This window comes from Cricetulus griseus, chromosome 10, assembly GCF_003668045.3.
Source record: "Cricetulus griseus strain 17A/GY chromosome 10, alternate assembly CriGri-PICRH-1.0, whole genome shotgun sequence".
Classification (NCBI taxonomy): domain Eukaryota; kingdom Metazoa; phylum Chordata; class Mammalia; order Rodentia; family Cricetidae; genus Cricetulus; species Cricetulus griseus.
In genome coordinates this window covers 23,750,820-23,764,812 of record NC_048603.1, presented here as the reverse complement: position 1 = coordinate 23,764,812, position 13,993 = coordinate 23,750,820, and the positions used below count along the sequence as shown (strand labels likewise).

At 47.0% G+C, this 13,993-nt stretch overlaps 1 long non-coding RNA gene across 1 annotated transcript; it reads right to left on the bottom strand.

Moving 5' to 3' along the window:
- Positions 1–8,850: 8,850 nt before the first annotated feature.
- Positions 8,851–13,107, bottom strand: LOC103158902. Its single transcript, XR_003488121.2, has 3 exons — positions 12,909–13,107; positions 11,758–11,819; positions 8,851–11,620 (listed from the first exon to the last, which is right to left on the bottom strand). It is a non-coding gene; the product is annotated as an uncharacterized LOC103158902 (long non-coding RNA).
- Between the last annotated feature and the right edge of the window lie 886 nt (positions 13,108–13,993).

The following is a 13,993-nucleotide window of genomic DNA, read 5'->3' as shown; positions in this document are numbered from 1 at the left end:
CATTGTGGTTTCCCAAGGAAATGCCACATTTTTTTTTTTTTAACCTGGAAGCTGCAGTTTGGTGGTTTTGCTTAAAGTGTTTCAGATTCCTTTGAAACCCGGACTTACAGGAAGGACCCACGTGTGGATAAGTGGGAACTGAAAGGAACATGCTGGGAACTGAAACTTGGGTACCAGCTTGTCTCCAAAGGAAGAACAGACATGCGCTTTGCACCCCAAATCCATGTCTTTTCTCCAACTCGGTCTGTGGTCACAAGTCGTAGGAGAAGCTCCAAACAGGGCACCAGGCGCCCTTGGCAGCTACCATCCTTTTGGAATGAACTGCTACTCAGTTGAGGTTGGCGGGTAAATCAAAGCTCAGAAGCCCGGTCCTCAGAGTTTCCCCCTAATCATTTGTTCTGCTTGTATCTGGTCCCCACACCCTCACTGCCCCCTCTCCCAGCATCCCATGCCTGGTTCTACGGCTTCATAATTCTTGTCACTGTTTTATCTTTCTGGATGCTTGCTTATCTTTTCTTCCTCTTTTCTTCCATGTTCCAGTGCCAAGAACCATCCTAGCACACAGGAGTATGATGGGGACATCCTTCTGAATATATGTTTCTCTTATTGGTTGATGAATAAAACACTGTTTGGCCAATGGAGGCAGGAAGATAGGTGGAACTAGGAGACGAGAGAATTCTGGGAAAGGTAGGTAGAGAGGTACCACAAGAAGTCGGCCTGCAGCCGCCAAAGGAGTTACAGGTCGGGGCATTATCTGGTAAGCCAAGACCAGGTGGAAATACACAGATTAATAGAAATGGGTTAATAAGACAGAGCTAGCCAAGAAGAAGCCCTAGCTATCAGCCAACAGTTTATAATTATTATAGCATTTGCACGCTTATTTGGGACCTGGCAGGACAGAAGAAACTTCGGCAGCACGAGTCCCTTAATAAACACATGCTGGAGCGAGGGACGAACAGCGCAAACACTAGAGATCTAGCGCCATCCCCCATCCAAGCAAGGCAATCCACCCTGCCCCTCAGCTCCGAGTCTCTCACTCAGAGACTTGAGTGGAATGTTCAGTGTAATGAAAGAAGTGCCAGTGGGCTCTGCTAACGGTCCTGGGAGTGATTGAGACTGCCAGCTGAGGCAGGTATAGTCTCATTGGTACATCGCCGGTTAATTATCCCCTCCTCTGTGCTTCCAGCCATTTCTGTTCATTAAAGGTCTCACATATTGGGCCAGGGCATAGTGGTGGCACATGGCTGAAACCCCAGCATTTGGGAGGAAGAGGAGTTCAAGGTCATGCTTGGGTACATAGGGAATGTGAGCTTAGTCTGCGATACATGAGACTCTGTTTCAGAAACGGAAGACTTTACTTGTTGCATTAGGTGTTCATATTAGATGGCTAGCCCTTCTTCAGTGAAATGAAGGGAAGGGTGCTGTAGAATATTATCTTAAGATTATTATTATTATTATTTGCTTATGCTGTGGAACATTTGTTTTAATGATGCAGAGATGTGTTGCATTCTCTTATGTTGCATTTGTTTAATTCTTTGAAGCTGTGTTACTTTGCCTGTCTACAACACCTGGTTGGTCTAATAAAGAGCTGAATGACAAATAACAAGGCAGGAGAAAGGAGAGGCAAGGCTGGCAGGCAGAGAGAACAAATAGAAGGAGGAAAGGAGAGATAAGGGGATTGAGGGGCAAGAGATCAAGGAGAAGAGGACACTGGGGGCCAGCCACACAGCCACCAAGCCACATAGCCACATAGCCACATAGCCACACAGCCACCAAGCCACCAAGCCACCAAGCCACACAGCCACACAGCCACACAGCCACACAGCCACCAAGCCACACAGCCACACAGCCACACAGCCACACAGCCACACAGCCACACAGCCACACAGCCACACAGTAAGAGTGAAAGTAAGATGCACAGAAGTAAAAAAAGGAAAAAGCCCAGAGGCAAAAGGTAGATGGGATAATTTAAGTTAAGGAAAACTGACCAGAAATAAGCCAAGCTAAGGACAGGCATTTATAAGTAAGAACAAGCCTTGTGTATTTATTTGGGATTTGGATGGTGGGATCCCCCAAAAGACCAAAGAGTCAAAGAGCAAAGAGTAAAAAGCAACCAACAACAGAAGCGACCACACTTGATGTAAGCAAGACCTTGAGAGCAAGGTGAATTTCATTTAACATCTGTCAGGGGGCTCAATTGTTTCTGGGCGTTGTTTCTGGACAGGTGTTCTTATTCTCCAAAACAGACAAACATGGGTTGCCATTGAGAAGACTAAGAGGAAAGGTCTCATCAGGGTATGTCATGCAACTGTATAGACCATGGGTGGGGGGAGGGGTACAAAGAAGTTGAACAACACTTCCAGGAAGTGACAGAAGCCCTTAAAGTAAGCAGAACAATGAATGTATGTCTAGGTGACGGTGGCTCTAATAACTGGGTCCGCCTTTAGTAACATCTGCAGCTACTATATGGTGCCCTCTGTCCCCCTCATACACACATGTCCGCTTGGAGTTTCTCTAAGGCAGTTGAATATTGCCCCAACTAGAAGTACCAATGACTGTACGACAGTCCCAGAACCAGTAAGGGAATAAAGGCCTCTGTTCTCTAATGGAGAAGATCCCTCATGGGATCATGGGACTGAATCCAGTGTCCCTCAGCAGTATCTGCATTCACACACTCACCTCCCTTTCTCACTTCCTCCTCTGATCTTCCTGAGATCATCTCCTGGGGAAAGCAACCATACCTAACTCCTTGTCTCCAGGTTTGCTTCTGGGAAAACTCAGTTGAGAACAGTGTTCATTTATGTATTTATTCATGGGTACTGACTGGCTGGGCACTCCCTATGTGCCTGAGCCAAGAATTCTAGATGAACTGGTGCATGTTCAGAACAGAAATCAATAAGACTAAAAGTCTTTTGCACTATTTTGTAGTTAAGGAAACTGAGGCAACCTGAACTTTGAGTAACTTGCCCAAAGCTAAGCATTTAACAAATGGACCAGCTTTGGATTCCAGGCTCTTTGCTGCCCTATCCTGCCTCTCATGGTGGTTGAAGCTGTGGGTACAAACTGTACCTGAATTTCCTTAAAGAATGGGAAGAGGGAAACAGGGGTCAAGGGAAGAAATCACTCCCAAAGAGAGGGGATGGCCGGCACTCACAAATATCCCAGGAAATCCAGTCCAGTGAGGGTTGGAAGGTGAGGATCCGTTGCTTTGGACGGTTAACAAGGCTGGTAACTTTTACCGAGGCTGTGTGGATGGACTGAAGGGATTGGAAGCCAGATTGCAGTGGGTTGAGGGATGAGTGGGAGAGCGCTGGTGTAGACAACTCTTTTGAGAAATGTGGCTGTCTAGCAAGTGGGAGGCAAGGGTGGAGGCTTCTCTGAGAAGGCCAGGCGTGCCAGCTTCTGTGGGTGATGGGAAGGTTCTGCTCTGAAGGCGGGGTTTAAATGAGTCCACCAGACCCAAGATAAATGATAAATTGGTATTTATTAGGGAAGCACTTACACACATAAGAGTAAATAACCGTCCCAGTCTTCCTGCTCCAGGAGATGAAGTCTCTGCCTTTCCGATGCTCTCCGAAACGCAAGAGAGCATGAGCCAGACCCTCCTCTACCTTATAATGAGTCACAGCTGCACCTGAAACCACGCCCAAAGGGTGTGGCCACCACTACCAGTTCACTGGCAAGACGCCACTACACTGCTGGAGTGATAGCAGCTGCAGAGGCAGAACTGGACCCCCATGGAGGGGAGCAGGATGGGGGCAGGCTCTGAGCTATTGGAGAGCCACTTTGTCCACCGGAGGGGAAGGCCAGCTGGTAAGGTCCGGAGCATTATGAAGTTATCCTAGAGTCATGGACTCGGTGGGTGCTCGAAGGTCTTCCTTATGAAATTCACGATCTGGACAGTCAAACGCAGCTGATGTAAAGTGCTTTCAGCCTCATGACCGGAAACCAGGGTAAGAAGCTATTCTGGCCCCAAGTGTGTTAGTGAAACAGGAGCAAGGAAGCTAATCAAAGAGTTAGGGGACAGCTGGCACTGTATGCTGGCTGAAGGAGATGCAGGGCACACTAGGAGGAACAATGGTGCTCCCCTGGGAGAAGGAGGAGGAGGAGGAGGAGGAGGAGGAGGAGGAGGAGGAGGGGGCATTTTTAACCATCATAAAGAGCACGAAGGAGAAGGGTCTGAGGAGGAAGATAATGAGTTCCTGTTTGTGCTTAGCACAGAGAAGGCCGTGTGGGTGTGGACAAGAACCTGAGTCTTTGCCGAGCTGGGGTAGGGGCCAGGCTTGAGGGTGGAGGGAGCGGGAGGTAGAGGAGCCTGCCCAGTTGGTAAGAGGGGGAGTTCACACCTAAAAAGGCAACGCCCTACATCGGCTTCTCACTGCTCTGATGTCTCCGGTGGTGCTGGTGCCGGGTCTGTTGGACCAGTTCATTTCTTATTGGAAGGGGCTTCTAAGAGACTGTAGGGTGTTGAAGAATATTCCTGGCTGCAACTGACTGGATGTCAGGAACAAAACCCAGTAGGAAGAATCAAAAGTATAACCAGACATTGCCAATATCTCCTGGCAACAAAATTGCCTCCTAGCCAGAAGTCCTATCTATCATCTTATTTTTTTTTCCCCTCAGATAACCTTAGAATTTTTATAAACTGAACTCTACAGGGGCTGGGGAGATGGTCCGGTCAGGAAAGTGACTACTGCTCAAACACAAGGACCTGAGTGTGATCTCCAGCACCCAATGAACAAGCCTTCCTGTCATCCAAGAGCTAGGGAGACAGACAGGGAGATCCCCGGATCTGCTGGTTAGCAGGCTAGCATAACGGCCCAGGTTTAGTGAGAGAGCCTGCATTAACAACACCAATGATGATGATGATGCAGAGAGAGACTGACAAAGACATTTGATGTCAGCCTGTAGTTCACACACACACACACACACACACACACACACACACACACACACAGAGAGAGAGAGAGAGAGAGAGAGAGAGAGAGAGAGAGAGAGAGAGAGAGAGCACCAGCTGGGTGTGATAGCATATGCTTGTACTCCTATTACTCTACAGGCTGAGGCAGGAAGATTATAGGTTTGAAGCCAGCTTGAGCTACATAGGAAGGCCTTGTCTTAAACAGACAACAACAACAAAAACCAGGTGAGGTAGCCCATGCCTATAATCCAGCACTTGAGAGGGGAAGACAGACAGACAGACAGATCAGGAGTTCAACATCATCTACGCTACACATGGAGTTCTAGCCTGGGCTACCTGAGAACTGCCTCAAAAGACGCCTCCCCCCCACCACCACCACAAGTCCTCCAAAAAGTGAACTTTTGGATAGAAGTGTTTGTTCCCAGTTTGACTCCTGACTTTGTCATCTTCTGGGCTCATGACCCTCAAAGTCTTTATTCCCTTCTCTGGGCTTAAATTTTTTTTCGAGACAGGGTTTCTCTGTGTAGCTTTGGAGCCTATCCTGGCACTTGCTGTGGAGACCAGGCTGGCCTCGAACTCACAGAGATCCACCTGCCTCTGCCTCCCGAGTGCTGGGATTAAAGGTGTGCGCCACCAACGCCCGGCTACTGGGCTTAAATTTTGTGGCTTTGTTTTTTATCTATAAAATGAAGTTTTGGATACTAAAATTAACAGCCAATATAAGGACTGGGTTCAGGGAGTGTCTAGTTGACACTCAGTGGTCACATGCTGTACTTAGGAGTATTTCAGCTTTGGTGATGCCTCCAGTAAGCTTTGTGAAATTGGGGCCTGTAGATATTGACCTCACAGACATGTCAAAAAGAACAGGGCATCCTGGAGGTGATGGACATTTGCACCTAACCTGTAGAAAGAAGAGAGAACCCCAAGGAACAAGCACATTCGCCAAGCAGGTGGAAGAAGCAGAGTCTGTGGGGGAGTGTGGGTGACTAGAAACGCAGATAAGAAACAAAGTGTGTGTGAGGTTTTCTTCCAAACAAAGTACAAAAGCAGCCCTGACCTTTGGGCAAGATGTGTGAAGCATGTCAAGTAATTGTCACCTTGTGGAATCACGACCACACCGAGAAAGCACCTAGCTGTCACTGAGCGCTCACTTTCAGTTAGAACGTATATTTACAATATCAACGATAATGCTCACAACAAAGCTACAACACAGGGACTGTTGGTCACACCGAAGTATCATTTGAAGGGAGGCTGAGCTCATCAGGTAGGACTGAAGGTGAGCCAGGGCCTTAGTTTCCTTTCCTATCGCTGTGATAAAATAACAAAAAACAATTTGGTGGAGAGTTCATTTTAGCTCACTGTCCATGGCGCATCTGTTTTAGTGGAGAAGTCAAGGAAAGAGTTGTTAAAGCAGAGGCTCACGTCGCATCCACAATCAGAAAGCCGAATGATGGGCACATGCTGCAGCTGCATTCTCCACATGGAGAGTCCAGGATCTCAGCCAGGGATTGGTGCCAACCAGATCTCAGCCAGGGATTGGTCTCAACCAGAGTGGGTAGTGTTCCCATCTCCATTCACGCAGCCGGGATAATATCCTATAGGCATGCTCATATCAAGTGATTCTAGAGGTTTGTTGACAATTATCACTGGCCATCACAAATGGCCTTTCACCAAGAGAGACCAATACAAGGAAAGGAAGAGGCCCAAAGAAATCTTTGTCTCTAGAATGTGATGCAGAGTTGGGGTGGGAGCAGATGCCTGTAATTCCAGTACTGGGGAGGCAGGCCTACCTGGGCTACATGGTGAGTGTGAAGTCAGCTTGAGCTATGTATCAAGACCATCTCCAACCAAACACAACAAAGTAAGGGTGACCCAAAGTGTTGGAAGGTGAAGCATGGTGAGTATCCCATTCCTACCCATGCTGTGTTACAGCCTAAGGCAAAAGAATAAGTCAGCCACACATACTGGTGATACATTTATTTAAAACATCACTATTTTGTTTGTCTTAGAATTTTCAATTTAAAAAAGTTGCACTGATATAAAAAAGTAATCTTGATGACTGTGATGGTTGATATTGTCAACTTGGTGACACCTAGAGTCGACTGTCTAAATTAGGCTATCAGAGGTGGAAGACCTACTTTAATTTTGGGCAATACCATTTTATGGTCTGTGATCCTGAGCCAAATAAAGATGAGAGAGTGAGTTGAGCCCTGTGGTCCATCTCTCTTCCCTTCTCTACTGCAGACCCAAGGTGACAAGCTGACCTCCAAAAGCTACCATCATCATGACTTCTCTACCACGGTGGACTGTGCCCTCAACCTGAGCCAGAATAGCCTTTCTTCCTTACATTGCTTTCGTTGGGATACTTTAGCACAGCAATGAGAGGAGTCACTAATTCAGTTACTGCCTCTGTTGACACCCTTTGGGATGTGTCGAACAGAGTGCCAAATTCTTTCAGCTTATACAACCTTGCTGCTTATGACTTGGTTTCTAGCCTGGTTCTTTCCCTTATCCCTTAGCCAAGGCAAAAGCAAAGATTCTGATCTCAGTCCCACAGGCTCTAAAGCGACAGGGAACATTAATTCCATGAGAACCCAACAGTTCCCTGGAAAAGGAAATGGACAGACTAAACATCAAAACCCTAACAACTGTTCACCACAAGAGGTTCTACTCTAGGCCATCTGAAGATGCTTAATGCAGAGCAAACACTGTGTGGGAGCTGAGGAGAGGAAGGAAGTGGGTTAGCCCACACCAACCAACAGAACCAAGTGGAACCTGCACTGATGTTGGTAGCCTGGGTTCAAATTCTGGCTCAACTACCCATGAGCCATGGGATGAGATCAGCTCTCATTTTTATTCTCTCTCTCTCTCTCTCTCTCTCTCTCTCTCTCTCTCTCTCTCTCTCTCTCTGTGTGTGTGTGTGTGTGTGTGTGTCTGTCTGTCTGTCTGTCCGTCCGTCCGTCCGTCCGTCTGTCTCTGTCTCTGTCTCTGTCTCTCTCCATGGCAGGCCTTTGATTTTATATGTAGTATAACCTTGAGCCTCTGGTTTTCTTGCCTCTACCTCCAAAGTCCTGGCATTATAAAAATGTGCCAAAATGCCTGGTTTCACAAAGTGCTGGGAACCAAACCCAGGGCTTCTTCGTATCTGCTAGGCTAGCACTCTATCAACAGAGCTATACCCTAACCCCTAAATATTCTTTGTAATTTACCCAGGCTTCAGTGTCAAGCATTTTGTTACAGCAGCACAAAACACACTACGTATCCGAATTTTAGAAATTAATTGTTTTTCAAGCTACTGAGTAATAAGGGTGGAAGACAGAACAGTAATGACTCAAAGGGAACCCAGAGCAAGTTTGGCTTTGTTTCCATTTCTCCCTGTTGGAAGAGCAAGAACGGTGTCCAGAAGGCCGGGGAGATGATCAGAACCGTGCAAAGAACAATGAGCTGCCTGAGCTGGGCCTATCTGTTACACATTCTTGAGTTGGGCTTGCCGGGTCAATAAAAGCTAAAGACCAGAGCCCAGCCACACACATTTAACTGGCACAGCCAAAACAGAGCCCGGGTCATGAGAACAACTCCATCGTTCCGTTATTGCAACACCCTCTGCTGAAGCTCCCCCGGCAAGGGCCCTGGAGATGAACTCTCATTGGTATTTCCTCTGGAGCTGCGGAGCATTGGAAAACTACTTTCTGTTCTTAGGTTGTTAATTTTAAAAAGCTTCATTTCCAGCCATAATGGACCCTTGTGAGTAAAGGATCAAGCAAACGGGTCACTGTAATGATCACTTAAGCGAGTAAAGCCCTTTCCCATTTTGCGTGAAATTAATCAGAGTGTCACCTGGGAACCTCCGGTGGCCCAGAGAAAAGCATCTCGCCTCCCCTTTTTTATAGTGAGGTCTTTCCTGTAGATGTACAGATTAAGACACACAGGACTAGGATAAATATAGGTTAATTTTATTCGGGGAGAAGCCACTTACAGGAGAAACCGATGACCCACAGTTCCAGCTCCAAGGATCCACACTCAGCTGCTCTCCAGGACCGACCAGAACTAAGAAGGAGCAAGCCTGTCCTGGACCCCAGACCAAATCCCACACGCTCACCTAACGCACCTGTGACCACACCCAAACGGGCGTGGTCAGCGCCGCAGGTGTGGCTGGTTCAGTCTCTCACTACCCTTCCGGATTTAGGCATTCCCATAGCTGCTTGGAATCAGTGCTGGTCAGCTCTCTGCTCTGTGTTTGCAGTTGACTACACCACAGGGGGCATCATCTCTGCCCTGTAGCCTGGGAAGGCAGAGACTCTGCCATTCAGCTGTGTGCTCCAACCCCTATCAGACAGAGTGCATGGTCCACAGGGTGCTCTCAGAACAAACACTCACATGCCTTTCAAAGCATCACCCCCATGAGCTATTTGACAGAAACTCTCAGGGCCTGAGTCAGCAGAGAATGGACAAAGGAGACTGGAGAACAGGTCTCTCCTGCTGGCTGGTTAGAGTGGCGGGGACTGGGCTGACAGTGAAGATGATGACGATGGTGATGATGGTGATGATTGAAGGCACTGGTGATGACAGTGGTGGTGGAGATGATGATATGAATATCTGAAACTTATGAGGGCTTACCCTATGCTTTGCACCATCCTAATGACTCTAGTGGCCTTTCCCAATGATTGTGTGGTTTAATCTCAAATTTCTGAAGCTAGAGTCTTAATACATTTATCAGTCAGGGACACTAAGGCTTAAGAAAGTTGTACTCGGAGGGCATATCTGCGTTTGTGTTCACCATGCTCCACACACTTCCTTTCCAGATGCTGACCTTCAAAACTGGGAATAGAAATTGCAGACTCCAACTGCAAGGGAATTTTAGAGATATCTGAGCCTGAGATTTGTTTTTTATTAAAAGATGATTGATTTATTAATTGTGTGTGTGTGTGTGTGTGTGTGTGTGTGTGTGTGTGTGTGTGCATGCATGAGTGTGTGTGCATATATATGTGCCTGGAACCGGAGTTATAGAAGGTTGTGAGCTACCATGTGAGTGATGGGAATTGAACACAGGTTCTCTGCAAGAGCAGTAAGTACTTTTAACTACTGACCCATCTCTTGCCCCAAGATTTATTGGGGAGAGGAGACTGGGGGGAGGGGAAAGAAAAAGAGAAAGGAAGGAAGCAGCAGACAAGGGAAGACGCAGGTCAGGCTTCAGTATAATGCCGGCACTTGGAAAGCTAAGGGGACTACTGTGAGTTTGAGGTCAGCATGAGCTGTATAGTGAAACTTGTCTGAAGAAGGAGGAGGAGAAGGAGTAGGAGGAGAGGAAGAAAGAGAAAGAAAGAAAAAAGAAAGAAAAGAAGAAAGAAAGAAAAGGACAAGGGAGGAGAGGAAAAAAAGAAAAAAACTAGATATATCAGAACCTTATACATATAGCATAAATAGCAAGAGTTCCTGGAGTCTCAGTAGACTGTCTCAGAAAAGGCAGAAAACAGCTCCCTGTTGCTTTTGTAAATAGTCCTTAATTGAACTCAGTGCTGTCACTACCAGCATTCTGCATCTGTTGGGGCTGGAGATTGCGACTAGGTAGCTGTTGCAGAGATGTTTACATACCCATGTTAACTGTAGACAGGGCTTTCAGTCTATGAATTGCCTATCCCACTATAATTGTAGCTGCTAGGAAACTGCCTGGGGCCATTTCAGGAAAACCAGAGATGGAGAATTCCTTCAAAACCAACTGTTGCCACCCTAGAATTAACAACATTAACAATTATGAGCTAACATTTACATAGTGCTTTAAAAATTATGAAACACATCGCTTAACAATATCTTGCCTTTTTTAAAAATTCCCATGGGGGGGGAGAAACACAGGTATGAAGAATTTCATTTTTAAAGACCCCTTCCCCAAGACCTCCAGGACTAAAACACAAGCTTTAATAAGTATTCAGGTAGCATCTACAGTGTGCCGGGAACTGTCCCTGAACCCTGGGAACTCATAGCCAACCTGAACCTGGGGGAAAAGAGACCATAATGGAGTAAATCATGAAAACAAATAAATGCAAAAGCACAATGACAGCAAGGTACCAGAGCAGTAAAATGTGTGTGTGTGTGTGTGTGTGTGTGTGTGTGTGTGAGAGAGAGAGAGAGAGAGAGAGAGAGAGAGAGAGAGAGAGAGAGAGACTCTGATGGAGGGGGTGAATGAATCAAGACCAGAGAAAACTTCCCTGAGCTGCGATGAATAAAAATCATCTAAGCAGAGGAAGTAAAAGGAGTGTCCCACACAAAGAACAGCGCTTGCAAAAACCCTGGAGCTCAAGGAGGTGTATCTGTTAGTTTTGCTGCGTAACAAACCATCCCAGACATTGCTGAGCCCTTGTTTCTGTGGATGGGTAATCTGGGCAGAATCAGCTGGGTGGTCTTCCTCTGACTTGTGTTGGGCTTACTCATCATGGTGGTTCGAATGAGAATGTCCCCCATAGGCTCATGTATTTGACTACTTGGTCACCAGTTGGTGATGCTGTCTAGGGGAGGTTTAGGAGGCGTTGCCTTGTGGGACGAAGTATGTCACTGGAGTCAGGCTTTGAGAGTGAAAAGATCCACACCGTTCCCAGTCTGCTTTCCCCGCCCTGTGCTTGGGTTGAGGATACAAGCTCCCAATTCTTGTTCCTGCTGCCACACCTGCTCCTTGCTGCCAGGTCTCCGCTTGGCCATTGTGGATTCCTTCTGGAAACATAAGGCAAAATAAACTTTCTCCTAAGTTCCCTTTGGTTTGTGGTGTTTCATCACCGCAACAGAAAAGTAATGTATACACTCGTACGCTTGTGATCGTCTCCCAGGCTGGCAGGGGTGGTGACCCATACCTGTTACTGACTGCTCTCCCTCGGGCAGAATAGTCCAGGCTGTTGATGAAACCAACAGGATCCTGAGGAAAATCATAAAAGGAAGTTGCCAGGATGTTCACAGCCTGAATTTAGAATGCACACTCATTTCCTCTGGCCTGTGTCTTTTCCCAAAGGACCAATAAGAGATAGAGTCTTGGAAGTGAAGAGGGCTGGAGCTACAGACATAGTTCAATGATAAAGTGCTTGCCTAGCATGCCTGAGGGTGTGTGTTTGATCCCTAGCACCATGGGAAAGATTTCCCCTGTGCACACATCCAGGTACAAACAGTAGGAGTGTACCTAAAGTTTGAATGAACCGAAAGAGAAACAGACCACGCATGATGCTCTTAGCATGTGCAATCCAGGAAATGCTTTTCAGATGACATTGGGACCGGTTCTTCTACCCAGGGTTTTCTGTACCTCTGTACACTTCCCCATACTCAGTGAGGCCAGGGAGGTTTATCTAAAATGCAAACCCTGGGGGCTAGAGATATGGCTGAGCAGTTAAGAGCACTTGCTGCTCGTGATGCACAGAAGCTCACGTAGGTACCCACACGATCATAAAAATAAGTAAATAGACAGACAAACAAGTATTTTAACAAATATAAACCTGAACTTGTCATACTGCTCAATGCTGCCAAGCCTGGTTGCCCCAGACAGGCCTGTTTAAAGCCTAGACTCTTACGTCTACTCTAGAACCACGGAATCCAAACTTTCAGTCTAGACAGCTAAGGCGAAGCTACACTATGTTGAAAAGCTGTCCAAGGGGTTAGAAGCAACTGAGACAGCTCTGGCACCACTGGCTGCAGGGGAATCCCAATGCAAATTTTGCATTGTTGATCTCACAAGCTCAGGGTAGGCTGTCTCTGTTCTTCTCCCTCCCTCGGCACCACCCTCAGAATGAATGTCTACCTTCACTGTGAACCCACTATGTCCTGGACTCCTGGACAGATTCTTGTTTTCTTCCTCTTTTGACCCAGGGTCTAGTTGCTGCCGTTGCTGAAGCTGACCGCTAACCTCCTGCTCCTTCTGCCCTATTCCCAAGTATCTGGGACTACAGACATGCACCACCACACCCAATCTCTGCATTGACCTCTTCTCATTTTAAACATATTACTACAATTGGCTTACTTCTCTGTCATGTTTCTTAACGCCCTCTCCCCATTTCTTTCTTCCACTCCAGGTCAGCTGTGAGGTCCTGGCGGGTGGTATTGGTGATCATGGTATCACTGTCCAGGCTTTTTTCCACATAGCCACTCCCCAGACACTCAAATGCAGCTCTGATGAGCCTCCCCAAGTGACCCCTGACCACTGGATTCCATCACGAATGAATTCTAGACCATGACTCTTACCAGTTGTCCTTGCTGGACCTCACAGTTGCTGAATCATATCCCCTGAGGACATGGCTCACGGCAGTGAATTCATTCTCCTGATGTGTCTTCCGTTTTGTGGCCCCAAATTAGCAGACTCCTCAAATGAATCCATTATGTTTTTAAACTTAACTATAAACCCAATGGCTGCTTCTTTAACTACACTTTTTTTTTTCACAGCACTAAGTAAAAGCAAACCCACGTCCCTAAAACCTAGGTTGTCTAATCTCGGCATCGCAGCTTCAGTGTTCACTGGGTCATTTCCATTGTTTTAATATCTTTTCATTAATGGGTTTGAGAAATGGAGTAATTTGTATATGCAGCCAGTGCTCCTCTGGTCGTTACTCATTCACAGTCGTGACTCAGTCAGCACGTGCTGCTGCTTCTGTCTGTCTTTGCAGGAACTCACCTCCCTCCCCTCTGGATCTGACCCAGTGATTTTGAGACCCTCAAGGTGGTCAGTCTGCCTTGTTCTTCTGCTCCAGGCTGGCTGCTCTGGAAGTCATCTCATGAGCTACGAGAATATCAAATCTGTCCAGATGGGTTTCTCATCTACATGCTCCTTTGGTCTCATCCTGGCACCCCTTGTCCCCACTCCTGCGGGTGTTCTGCTCCTGTCTTTCCTCTGTGAATGCTTCTGCCTATTGTCCCTTCCACAGGAAGGCTGGAAGGGGACTCTGAAGGGGCTCCTGTTCCCTCAATCAGCCACCCTAAACCTAAACATAGCATGGAAAGAATGGCTAGATGGGAGTAGAGAATCCAGCCATTTTTATTTCTAATACAGAAAGTAAGCTTATTTCCATGGCTCTGAAATGATGAAGACCACCAGCCATGTTTTCCGGGGCA